Genomic DNA, 14,191 nt, shown 5'->3' with positions numbered 1-14,191 from the left:
TTTTGTCTAGAGAATTCTTCAAGAGTACGACAGGAACTCTACATTGTGAAAATCACTGCTGTAGTTCAAACCTTTATTTTTTTAAATAAGGAAACTGAGGCACAAAAACAGCCTATCCAAGTCCCAGCTATTTACATATCAACTCCAAATAATGGAATTATAAATCCAAGCGGCGCTAGGCACCCACCAAAATACATTCTCCTTTAATCTAGAAATAAATTGTGTAAAGTACACAAGGGCAGAGAACTTTCCAGGCCATCTTAATGGGGGTTTTCCCCTTCAGCAACTTCTGAGAAAAAAATCTGAAGTTGAACAGGGTCAATTGGGAAGGAATCTCAGGAAAGGTCATTAGTGGAGAGGTGAGAGAGAAGCGAGACAACTGAAGGTTTGTCACGAAGCAGATGAGTTCTGGGGACACCTGGATCTTAACCCCTGATGGGTTTATATCACCCCTAAGTTACCTCTGGGGCCAGCTAGTGGAAAATCTGCATTTCAGAGGTACCTGAAGGAGGAGAGAGCTGAGTGTCCGTCTATATCAGTTCCCATCAGTCTTTGGTAGACATGGTACTGGGAGGTTAAAAATCCTATACTCTGCCCTGCACTCAGGTAGATGAAGCTACAGTGGCCTGAGAGTGATTCAGGTGGGGACAATTAGAAAGTAGGCTGGTGTGCAGGAAATGGCACATGGGGAGGGATATGATGGCACAAGAGTCACCAGCTACAGTAGGACAGCTATCCATTAAGAATCAGTATACAAGCTGGGCGCATTGGGACACACCTGTAATCCCAGTGGTTCAGGAGGCTGAGGCAGGAGGATCACAAGTTCAAAGCCAGCCTCAGCAAAAGGGAGGTACTAAGCAACTCAGCAAGACCCTTCTCTAAATAAAAAATACAAAATAGGGCTGGGGATGTGGCTCAGTGGTTGAGTGCCCCTGAGTTCAATCCCTGGTATCCCCCCACCCCAAAATCAATACACATTCGAGTGAATCTTTCTTGTCTCATTCTTCATCTCTGCGTTTAAATGAAGTTCTTCAAGCCTGACAGGGACGCACGTGGATGGAGTTCAGACAGCTTTTTAATGAAATGGTGATTACAGGAAGGGGTAAAGAATATAGAAAAGTGTTGATCAAGGAAAGGAGGGAAAATGTGCCTGAACAGAATGAAAATTATTGTCTGCAGAATAGAGCAAGGCAGAGAAGAGGAAGTAGGGTACAAGGGAGGCTAGAACAGAAGAGCCATGGGCTCAGACAAATTCCAAGGGAGGACCCTACTTGGAGGGGCTGTAACAGGAAGCAGGTCACAGATTCTGGTCCTCGTTCCTGCCCAAGGAGAGTCATATGAATTAGACTCATCTCTGGGTTACAGAGAACAATGATTCCAAAGTTTTGTAGGAGGAGCTCTTTTTACATGAGCACCTCCAAAAACTTGAGTAAAAGCTACAATTAATTCAGTAACCCTGAAAAATGAAATGTGTGTTTTATTATTCATCACCACAGCATTACATATATTTCAAAAATAGCAGCTTGTATGTGTACAAGAGGTGAGGTATGTTCAGAACCCAGACTGGGAGATGTACTGGTTCTGGTACCACCATAGTGACTCTTGGGGGAAGATGAGAGCTGGTCTGAAGGTGTTCATGTTGGGAGGAACCTGAAAGGTCTAACACTGAACTGGTTTAGATAATGTGTCAAGAAAGCACCACGTTGGGTGCAGTGGCACATACCTGTAATCCCAGCGGCTCCAGAGGCTGAGACAGGAGGATCTTGAGTCCAAAGCCAGCCTCAGCAAAAGTGAGGCCCTAAGCAACTCAGTGGGACCCTGTCTCTAAAGAAAATACAAAATAGGGCTGGGGGTGTGGCTCAGTGATTGAGTGCCATCCCTAGTACCCTCTCAAAAAGAAGAAGAAAGAACCATCATAGGAAACCTCTCACTGGGTCATCTCCTGAATTTCTTCCCATCAGTCAAGATGAGCTGTACACCCAACTGCTCTTGTGAAGAACAGTGGTAACGGGGAAGCAGAAAGGAACTGAGAGCAGAGAAAGCAAAACCTTTGAATCGATCCTTGCATTCTTTTAAGGAGAAAGCCTCTCCCTCATACGCCTGCCCTGCTTTTATTCCTAGGTCATGCAATTTGAAGCTGCAGGGAAGCTGGCTTGGGATATCAATGGCACCTTCTGATGCAGAGAAGAACATCTGTGTCAAACCAAATGTGTGTGTTTATGTATTCTTTATAACAACTTTGGATTGCTGTATGGCCATATGAATTTGAGTTCTCACCCCTGAAATAAGAATTTGGTGAGAGCAATTCATTTGGAACTAAATTGGTCCTCCTCTACTATGATTTGGATAAATGTCCCCCAAAGACCCATGTGTTGGTCCCCAGCCATGACACTATTGGGAAATAGGAGGTAGAGAGTAGTGGGAGGTCTTTGGGGGCATGTCCTCTAAGTGGGTATTGGGGGACCCAGTCCCTTTCTCTTAATCTCTCTTTCACCTGCTTGCCATGAGGTGAATTATGATTCTGACATTATGTGCAGGCCCCAAAGCAATGGTGGTCCAAAGATCATGGACTCAAATTTCCAAAACAGTGAGACAAAATATATTTTTCCTATGTTTAGATTGATTGTTTCAGGTATTTGGTTACAATCATGGAAAATTGACTAAACACACCTACCCAAATGCATATGTTGAAGCCCCTAACCTCTACTCTGACTGTATTTGGAGACAGCTCCTTTAAAGTAATGAAAGTTAAATGAAAGACTGGCGTCCTCCTATGAAGAGGAAGAGACGTCAGGGAGATGTATGCACAGAGGAAAGGTCATGGGAGGACACAGCAGGATGTCCATCTGCAAATCAAGGAGAAAGACCTGGGAAGGAACCAACCCTGCCAACACCTTGACCTTGGACTTCCAACCTCCAGAACCTCAAGATAACAACTGTAAGAAACTGTCTGTTTTCTAAGCCCCCCAGTCTGTGGTAGTTGGTCTTGACGTCCGAACAAATTAACCCAGCAGGTGTCCCAGGAAGCACAGAGGGGCATGAGAGGTGAGATGGGATAGAGGAAGGTGACCAGGAGGTCTCAGCTGTGGGGAGCTGCTGGAAAGCCTGGGAGAGACATCTTAGAACTTCCCCCACTGAAAGGGGGAGAAGCTGGGGTACCCGTCAACAGATGCACATCCCATTGGTTGGGTCATTCCTGGGGCTTAACGGCTGGCATTTCTACTCTGTCCTCATCTGAGGGCCAGGCACCCTTCCACCACCAGAGAAAGCTCCAGCAAGAGCCACCAAGGCTAGAGTAGGAAGCCATGGGCGTGGAAGGAGTGGGAGGCTTGTCTAACAGCATTGCTGGTGACCCTTAGGGAGGAGGTGGGGCTGCACTGACAGCATCTGCTATAATAATCTGAGTTAAACAATGATATCTACTTTTACACCACTTAGGTGTTTATTCAGTCAGCGTGGGTTTTTAGACCAGTTTCTTCAACAGCAGTGTTATTTCCTCCACTCTGCTCAGACTAACTGGAGAGGAAAGGTAATTTGTTCAAGTGCCACCTGCTAGGTTCTATTTTATTGGGGGATTGCCTCTATAAACAACACAGGGATTCAGAGGTTTCGGGGTGTAAGGCAAAGCATACTGGGGATTTGTGCATCTTGTGGAAAGCAGGTTTAAAGGACATTCAGGAGTAGCTTGGAAGAGAAGGGCAGCCTCAGTTACAAAGGGTGAGGCCTGGTATACAGAGACAAGGTGGAGTAAGGCAGGGGAGAGGGCTGGGAAAGACCACTGAGTTTCCATAGGGGGGCTCCAACTGGCGGTTCATTTCCAGAACGTGTCACAGCTCAGCATCAGCAGGATGGGGCACACAGATGTGGTATGAGTGCCTCCAATAAGCAGTCCCCAGGCAGCCTCTGCAGGACCTCCACGAGAGATAGGGGAACCCATTTCATCCTCCTCTCTTCCATAACTCTGAGCAGTTACAAAAGATTCACCTGCCAATTTGATAGCCACGGGAACTGTGAAGAGGAAGGTGCAATATCTCTTCGTCTCCAAAGGGATGCTCAGATTGTTACTGAACTCACATCCTAACGAGAAAAATCAGGAAAAACCAAACAAAAAATACTGGCGCTCCTCTCTAAGGCTTCAGGAGCAACACTGTCAGTGAGACCCTGTGGGACCCAGGTCCAGAGAGAACGTTCTTAAAATGTCTTTTGATTCCTTGCACATTCTGTCCTTCATTTCTCTCTGGGCGACCCCTCACATAAAGTGCTCATATGCAAGGCTTCTGTCTTGGGAGCTCAGGTCGGGCTATCTGAGAAAGCTGCTGTGGAGACAGAGCAAGACCTGAGTGGCCAAGCAAGGGGCCAGGTCTCAGGAGGTCTTCATGTTGGAAGCTTCCTCTGGAACGACAGAACACACCCCACCCCCCTGGTTGGGCCCCAACACGTAGCCAAGTCACTTCCTCCTGTCAAGTGTTATCTACACAAGTCACATCCCTTTTTCTGCCAGTTTCTCCTGTGACGTGGGCACTGTTCATCAGTCACATCGGACCCCAACCCGTGGCCTCTTGGGGTCCCCCCATCTGCCTGCATTCTACCACCTGACCAATTTTCCCAACACATCAACATTTAATACTTCTATTGAGGCATATAGCATACCTACTGAAAGCCACATTAAAATAAATGTATGTTTTAATGAAGGCCAACACCCTGCTGTGGCTTGGATATGGTTTGAAGATAACCCTCAAGTTTCATGTGTTGAAATTTAATCCACATGATGAAATATTAAGAGGGTGGAAACTTAACCTGACTGTGGTGTCTAGAGGCCACTGGGAGAATTAAAGTAATTAGGATGGAGTCCCCATGATTGAGTTTTGGTGGCTTTATAAGAAGAGGGACAGGGATCAGATGGCACACAGGCATGCTCCTTGTCTTTTGCCGTGGGATACTCTGACCAGCTTGGAACTCTGACAGAAAGAAGGCGTGGCCCCTCATCTTGGACTGGAACCATGAACCAAAATAAAACTCCTCTTTTTGTAAGTACTTAGCCTCCAATATTTCAACAGTAATGAAAAAAAAAATGGACAAATACATACACTTATAGCCACAACCTTTGTCCAGTGTCTCAAAAGTCACTTCTCAAACTCTCTTCTCCTTCCCATCAAGTTAACTCTCTTTTCTTTTACTTTTGGCAAAACATATGAGCACACACCCTGTGATATTCAGCTTTCCATAACTATGACAAAATACCTGAGAAAATCAACTTAAAGGAGGAAAGAATTACTTTGGCTCATAGTGTCAGAAGTTGCAGTCCATGGTCAGCTAGACTCCATTGTTTCTGGGCCTGAGGTGAGACAGTATGTCATGATGGAAGGGTATGGTAGGGCAAAGCTGTTCATCTCAGGGCAGCCAGGAAGTGGATGGGGGAAGAAGCAGGGACAAGATATACCCTTCCAAGGCATGCCATCAGTGACCTCCTTTCTCTAACTACAGTTTCCACCACCACCCAGGAATGCCATCAGCTATGAACCCCTCAACTGCCTGATCCATTGTAGAGATCAGAGCCCGCGTGATCCAGTCACCTTCCAGAGCCCCACCTCTGAACATTGCTGCATTGGGGACCAAGCCTTCAACACCCGAACCCCTGGGGTACATTCCAGATCCAAACCATAACACATCCCTAATTTCCTTGTTTACTTTGGCCTGCTTTTTTTTAAAATGCATTTGGGGTCTTTTATTTTTCCCAACTGTAGCTAATGTAAGTGTTCACCTCTTTTAAACATGTAGATTCCACGTCCATCTCTTCTTCACTTTGGTTAGCAGTATTACTGGAAGGAGTCAGATCTTTTATCCTTTAGGGTCCTCACAGTCTGGCTTTTGCTAATTGCATTCTTAATATAGTTGGGCATGTACTCTGTCCTATGTATTTCCTGTCATTTTGTGGTTGAATCCAAAATATCTTTTTAATTGTGTCACTTCCTTGCTCGAGAAACCAAGAGCTTCCCGAACTCCTCTGAGTGGTTCTTAAGTGGGGTAAGTCCTGAATGGAGGTGGGCTTTGCCCAAGAGGGCAAAGAAAATGTCCTCAGTTCACCTAAACCAAGATGCTTGTTTTGGGGCAAGGAGATGCAGAAAGCCCTCATTTCCATGTACACAGCACACACATTCCCTCCCCCATTCCCCCCCCCCCCCAGGCCAGCAGATTTTCCCTTCTCTCTACCCTCAGCATGTGACATCCTGGTTATGACCCAAATCCTCCTCAAAATTCCTTCAGGATTTAGAGCCTGTTCCATGAGTAATGTCCCAGGAAAACACAGTCCTTCAAAGGTGCTCCCACCCTAAACCCCAGACCTCTGACTAGGTCACCATACACAGCAAAGGGCATCTGTAGAGGTAAGTTAGAGCCTTGAGACAAGGGGGCAATTCTGGATCCTCCAGGTGGGCCCACTGGAATCCCATGAGTCCTGAGGGAGGAAAACCTTTCCCAGCTGGAGGGAGAGAGATTGCAGAATGGAAGCAGAGTGACCCAACCCTGCTGACCACTTGATTCTAGTCCTGGGAATCTGTGTTGATTTCTGACTTACAGAACTGAAGAATCATGCTCTGTGCGATCCAGGCCCTCATTCTGAGTTATTTTGCTAAGCTGCTGGAGGAGTCTAACATTCTACCCAAACAGTATGCTTTACTCTGGTTAAAGTCCATGCAGGTGAAAGCACCTGCCACATCTGTCTCTTTCCTCCTCCCATAGTCCCTGGTCCAGTATGAGCACCAGATGCATTTAACAAAAGCAGTGAGAAATGGGGGAGAATCAGTAACACTGTTAAGAATTCAACATAAAAGTGACTTAAGTAGGATAATAAAATAAGTGCAATTTATTTTTCTTGGCTGTAGTCATCAGACATCTTGTAAACTAAATATTACATATGCAAGATCATGGGGGGAAAAAAAAGAAAAAAATAACAAAGCATTTGCTAACTTTATGACCTTAAGCAAGTTTCAAGTTTTTAACCTGTTTTCTTATCTATAAAATGGGGATTATTATGCATCCTTCACTGGGCTGTAATGATTTGACAATGTACTTGGCAAGTGGAAGAACACAATGAGTGATGGCTATCAATAACCAGAGTGTTAATGATAACTAATGACACATGTTGAGCATCCCTTATCCAAAATGCTTGGGACCAGAGTGTTTAGGAATTCATATTTTCAAATTTTGGGATATTTGCACATATATGATGAGTTATCATAGGGATGGGATCTAAATCAAATCACACAATTCAATTGTGCTTCATTTACATCTTATACACAGATAATTTTAAACTATATTTTCAATGCACCTGGATTTTGACTGTGACTCCACTTGAGGTCAGATATGGAATTTTCTACTTGTGACATCAGGTTGGTGCTGAAAAGTTTTGGATTGGGGGCCTTTTAGATTGGAGATTTTTTTAGATTCAAGATGCTCAACTCATAGTACTAAACATGTTTTCATTTAAAATCGATGTTTCTAAGTAGTTATTATTATTCTACACCTTTCCTTCAAAAATAATGATCAGCTTCTAACTTTATATGCGATGTCAGCAAGTTACTCTGGGGAATTCAAAGACATCATTCTCATCTTGGAATATCATCAACATATAAATTACTAGAAAACAGGGCATTTTGGGTCACTTGCCCCATAGATATTCAGAGAATAAGAGGAACTCTGAGGAAAGAGAGGTCAGAGACATGTATGTGGGGAATGCTGTCTAGCAGGAAGACCACCAGGTATTAAACTGCACAGCATCAGGACTTAAACCAGCCAATTTCCAGTTTGAAATTTTCCATCAAATTTGCAGAAGCTGCTCTGAGCAGGGAATCCCCTACCCCTGCAGCAGAGTAGAAAGGGTCATGCCGCGGAGCTGCAAAGCTCACTTTCCTGTTATCTGTTCTTCAGTGACAAATGCACCATCCTATTCCCTAGTGCTCCAGTTGGGAACTGCTTTATAGTTGGGAAGTTTTGCCTTTTAAAACAGGCTGGATAACTAGACTTGGACTCATTAGAAGCCTCAGTCAATGGAAATGTCTCTATGCAACACTTCACTATTTTATGGGTGTGTGTGTGGGGGGGGAGTAGCAAATGCAGACAAACGAGTGATTTTTTGTTCTTTTTAAAAAGTAATCTTAGGCTGGGCTTGGTGGTGCATGCCTGTAATCCCAGCTGCTCAGGAGATTTAGGCAGAAGGATCAAAAGTTCAAAGCCAGTCTCAGCCACTTAGTGAGGCCCTAAGCAACTTAGGGAGACCCTGTCTCAAAATCAGTCAATCAATCAATCAATCAATCAATAGAATTGAAGCTGTATCTCTGTGGTAAAGTACCCCTGGGTTCAATCCCTGGTACCAAATAAATAAATAAATAATCTCAGCATATGGCTCTGACTTCATGTAAATTCCACCCAATCTGCTATACATTTCAGTAAGAAAAGTATGCATGTTCAGTGTGATGCTTTTGAGGCATTAAAAGCCCCCATCCTCAAAAAAGGACTCATTTCATACTATTCTACGCTTTATAAGTTGTCAGTTTGGAATGTATATATTTTTAAAATTTTGCTTTACATTCCAGTTGAAGGGACTTTCTGGCTAATCCTTCACTAATATGAAAATGTCGTTTAGCAGAACAGCTCCTTCCTAAGGCCTTCTGATTAATCAGGAGTTCATTGCAGCTAACAGAAATGTCTCATACATGATGTACAGCCAAAGGTATTTCAAAATGGAAATTTGAGTAAAATCCTCTTAGCTTTTCTAAAGTTATAGAGCTCTCTTAAAGTTGCTTTTATCTGAAATAAATTCTCCCCTGCTGCCAACAATCAAAAACAATTTAAGTTGTGATCATTTTTATTTTTCAGAGAAAGCAAGCCTTCAAGTTTTAGAGTTATGATGTATATCATCTACTACCATCAGAAATGTTTTGGGAAAAACCATACTGAAAGATCCATTAATGTCTGAGTACACTTACATTCCTTTTCACCCTGTTACATTCAATTTTTTGGTGCAACTTTGTCTTTTTCCCCCTTTATTTAAACAAATAGTGCATAATTGTGAGGGCCTGATTGGAAGCAGGAGAATTTTATCAATGATAAGCAAAAGACATTTCACTTTTGGGGTGGAAAGCCTTGAGTGAACTTAACACTTTGCAACTGTGTTTTTTTGGCCAAGGCCTCAGGCATGCTAGGCAAACACTCTAACATTGAGCTACCCCCCCCCCCAATCCTACAGTGTGATTTTTTTTTTAAAAAAAAATGTTTACCCTGCCAGTCACTGAGGGATGGATGTTATGATCTGGAATGTTCTTCAAAGTCTCATGTGTTCAGAGGTGGGGCTTTTAGGAAATGATTGGATCATGAAGTCTCTGACCTCATTAGTGGATTAATCCATTGACAGCTGAATGTCCATGCTGGGAATGGGACCTAGTTGTTGGTGGAAGTAGGTCATTGGGGGAATAACTCAAGTGGGTTTATCTTCTTCCCAGCCCCTTCTTCTCTCTCTCTCTCTCTCTCTCTCTCTCTCTCTCTCTCTCCCCCTCTCTCTCTCTCTGCTTCCTGGCTGCCATGAGTTGAACAGCTTTCCTCCTTCATGCCTTCTGCCATGATGACCTGCCTCACCTCTGACCTGGATCAATGGAGTTTCCCTACTATAGACTGGAACCTCTGAGACCATCAGCCAAAAGACCCCTTTCCTCCTCTAAGGTGTCAGATTTTTTGATCAAAGAGATGAAAAGCTAACGCAATGGGTTCATCGATTTTTGAACCTGCTCCCTCTTAAGTATGAAGAGGTAATAAGAAGGTCAAAGTAGTTTGGGTAAGAAATCACTGTGCCATCCTGATTACCGTTCTTGTGACTCTTCCACTTCCCCTTTGCTAATGTAGATGAAAGGAAATACCAACATCCGCAAGTCTACTAATATTTATTTTGAAAATCTTCTTAGTGAGTTCACAAAGTCCCCCCTTTAGGTCTCTCCACTAATGCTCACAAGCCCCTATTGGCAAACTTTTAAGGAGAGAGTGGAATTTTCATCCACCAGGAAAGATTTATAGTGCCTCTACTGGGTCCTGGGTAGACAAGAAAGGGATTTGAGGTTGTACATGAAAATCAGATGTGGTCCCTGCCCTCAGGGTGTTTATATTGATGCAAAGATGAATGAGACAATTAAAGAGCAAGAGGGCTCATTACTCCAATAGAATATTTACAACAGTAACAGCTAATTTTCTTGCAAAAAGTCACCTGAGGGCAGGAGCTGTGGCTTGCTCATTTGTGTACCTCCTGTAGAGCTCTCTCTGTATAGGGACTTGGTAATGAACAGTAAATTCAGCACATATCCAAAAGCAAAATATGCTCATTTTTCACCAACTAATTTCTGATATTAGCACTATTAGCTTTACAGTTACCCACATCCAAAGTCTTGGGTTATATTTAACTTCCTGTTTTTCTTCTCTTTCGTCCCCCACATCCAATCTTCTGTCAAATCCTTTGAATTCTTCCTCTCCATTTCTCCTAAACCTTTTGCCCATCCATTCCCTCTGTCCTAGTTTGGCTTATCTCTCACTAAGTGTTCCAAACTTATACCTGTTCTTCCTACCTCCAGTCATTTTCAGGTGCATGCACCAGATTTTTCCTGACTGCCAGCTGAGCCTGGAATATGTGCACACTTGGCTGCTTCTACTCAGGATCCTCTCCCTGAATCCCCTGCTCCATGAAGGCAAAGGGCCATTCATTCCCCTTCCCCTGAAATCCTCATTTATTTCCTCTCTTTGCAGAGTTCTAAAGTCCCTTCATTGGGAATTTCCCTCCTGCCTCCACCTTCCAAAACCCTACACTCTGTATCATTCTGGGTTTGAGGCTATAAGAAGAGAAAGTGACCCTGAGCAGAACAGAAGAGTTTCAGGGAAGGATATCAAGGAGCTCCAATGAAGTAGAAGAGATTAGAACCAAACAGGTTAATTCCTGCTCTAGGGAAGTGCTGGGACCATTTCAGCCACAGCCAATTGAAACCAACCCTCCCTTGTCCTTGTCACCCTCTCCAGTTTCAAAGACTTGAGTGGAGGGTCCTATGGGCCAATCCCAGGTCATTCTCTCTCACAGGACTCCTGGAAATGGAAAGACCAGGAGCTCCTGCCCCCTTCTGGGGTTCAAACGGGGCCTTCTCTAAAATGAAGAAGGAAGCTGGATGTGGAGTCAAATTATAGCACCTCCCACTGTGTGGCCTCGTAAGTCCCCTTTCCAACGCCACGCCCTTACACAGAGCTGGAAGCCTCTCTCAATTCTCAGGATATGTCTTGCTTGGTCTTCTGCATATTTAAATTTCAGATTATTGTTATTTGTGTGCTAATTTTATCCTTTTTGAATCTTCCCACTTGATTTCTCCCAAAACATTTTCACACCCATTCCCTTGACTCCAGTTTGGGTTATTAATTCTCTGGGGAAGGCAAACTGCTAACTGCTCTTTCTACCTTCCGGTGTTCTTTGGTGAATGCACACAACGAATGAATCCTGGATTGCATATTCTACTGCCTTACACATGGAAACATACAGATATGCTTAACTGGGTTGAGGGTTAAGACAGATTTTGGGGACTCAGTGGGGCACTGTGAGGAGAGAAGAGTGACCAAACAGATGGCTTAAATTGTACACAGTTAAAAAGGAGATCGTTATGGCAGGACTAAATTCTAGAGGTCTTTAAAAAATGAATCATATGCTATAATATTAATTGGATTTTAGGTAAAACATCTACACTTTTTGCTCTTTCCATACTGCTGTTGAAGACATTTGGATAGTAACACAATGGCACATGAATGAAGCAGCATGAAGAAACAGATGCTGCAGACATCACTGGATGAAATATAGACTTCAAAGAAATGTCTCTCATGTTGGACCTTGTAGTGGGTTGAATGGTGGCCCCAAAGATATGTTCACTGGGAAACTGTGACCTGGTTTAGAAAAAGGGTTAAGGATGTTGGGATGAGGTCATCCTGGATTTCTGTGAATTTATAAGAAGAGAAGGGAGAGGACACAGGGGACCAGGGACATGAAGACAGAGGCTGTGATTGGAGTGCTAGTGCCAAAAGCCAAGAAATACTTGGAGCCACCAGAAGCTGAAAGTGGCAGGGAGGATTCTCAAGAGTTTTGGAGAGTCTGGCACCTTGGCTTCAACTCTGGCTTCCACACTTTGAGAGAATATATGTTTTAAATCACCTAGTTTAATTTGTTAAGGCAGACCCAGGACATTAATGCAGGCATCTTAGGGCTAAATTCCTCAGCCTTCCTGGGAACAAATGCTCCATGCTTCTGCCATAAAAGGACCTTTGAGGTGGACAATGGGGAGTCATGGGAAGTTCTTGAGCAAGTATGTGTGAGAGGCAAGATAGAAGTGATTTTAGGAAGCTTAGGATGACATTCACCTCCAGCATAAGTTGAGGTATGGGAAGAAGTGAGTGATTAATGGGAGACCAGTGGATGCAAGGAAGAGACAGAGGCAGGGACAAGGTGTTGTGCCCCAGCGCTTTCATTTCCTGTCCTGCTTTTCTTCATCTGTAAAATGGGGATAATAATATTGTGAGTGGATTAGAGCTGACAGCTGCTAGGAACTCAACAAAGCTTCATCATCAGTATTGCTAGGAATGAGGTTATATGTTAGGATGTTGCATGGGAGTCAAAAAGGAAGGTATGGTTAACGATGTTTAAGAATCACAAGGAATTAGAATCATGGAAGTGGATTGACAGGGGTTCTGTAGTCATCTAGTGTCCACTCCTGCCTTCACTCGGGTAGAAGTGAGAGAGGCAAGGAAGAGGTCTGATGGCCAATAGGTTTCTCCTGGGAGCAGAAGTGGACTTTGGGTCAAGTCAGAGACTACGGAATGAAAAGCTGGATTGGAAAGGAGATTAAAATTTTCTTTTGAATGTGATGATCTAGAAGAGATGACCTGCAGGGAGTGTAGGTAAGCTGGAGACTTAACAAGTCAACAATACTTCGAGCTTCTAGGGAAGTCCAGAGTAGGAGCCTACAACAGATGATCAAGTCACACACGCACGCACACACACACACACACACAGAAAGTGCATATCAGGAAAAAAAGTAAATGGCCACAACTTATTCCTTATGAGGAAACAGACAGGTAAGTGAAAATATAAGAGAATCAGAGCCTGGCATGGTGACACATGCTTATAATCACAGCTCCTCAGGGAGGCCCTAAATTCAATCCCTAGCCCCCCCCCCCCCCAATAAGAATGAAATGTCAGGGTAGGATAGACATTGAGCATGGACTAGAGTTCAGATACAGGATGACAATTGGTAACTTTACAAAGAATCAAAGAAGGAAGAGGATTTCAAGAACCTTGACTCCAGTTTGACAAAGTAAACAAGTTAAAAACGGGGTCAGTGTTATTCTGCCTATATTGAGCAAACTAATTTAAAACCTGGTCAGACTATGGATTAGAATCCTGCTTTCCTTATCAAAAAGCAAGATATTGCACAAAAGGATGAACAGAGGTACCCCACCCCCGCCGTCCCCAAGGTCAAAACAGAGAAAGAGGCTGTCAGATTTCCTGATCTAGTAGTACCTGATTCTCTCAATGTCCTGTACCTCCTTCCACCTACTGAGCCATGGAGGATGAGCTACAACCAGGCAGCATGCCAGGTACTTTACATAGGAGACAGGCAAATTTTATGTCCTCATTTGATAAATTTTAGAAAGGTTAAGAAACACCTGTGTGAGGTTACACAGTTCAGGAAGCCCATAGTCAAACATTTCACAGTCTGACTACAAAGACACAGTAACTCTGGTTACCCATTCTTGGGTACTTCCTTTTGGAAGGTGGCAGGTAATGAGTCAATCAAATAACACTGCTTGGTCACCTTGGGTGAATTATTACTGCCTTAATAATAAGAAGCAGCTAGGAGCCTAGGAAGGATTTTCACTAACATGGATGCAGCCTATCCTACCAGGAAATCAGAATCATTTGAGTATTAGGGTTTCCTTTGGGAAACCACATGGGAAGGAGATTGGAGAAAAAAAAAACAACACAAAAACATCTGGATTCATGTGCTTGTGAAAGGGAGACGTGTCTTTCCCCTTCCTCCCGGGTTTAATCTTTCAAGTTTATTTACAGGTTGGCCACCACTCGAGGCTGCATGAGCAGGCGGTCCCACTATTAGAGAGGACTCCTAAA

General features: G+C 43.7%; 1 long non-coding RNA gene across 1 annotated transcript in view; it reads right to left on the bottom strand.

The window, feature by feature from the left end:
• LOC308632288 overlaps window positions 1-14,191 on the bottom strand; it is an 827,867-nt gene that overhangs the window by 335,771 nt on the left and 477,905 nt on the right. The window lies entirely within an intron of this gene.

This window comes from Spermophilus citellus, assembly GCF_964194105.1.
Source record: "Spermophilus citellus genome assembly, chromosome: 13".
Lineage (NCBI taxonomy): Eukaryota > Metazoa > Chordata > Mammalia > Rodentia > Sciuridae > Spermophilus > Spermophilus citellus.
The sequence above is the reverse complement of the archived record's forward strand: the minus strand, read 5'-3'. Positions and strand labels throughout refer to the sequence as shown.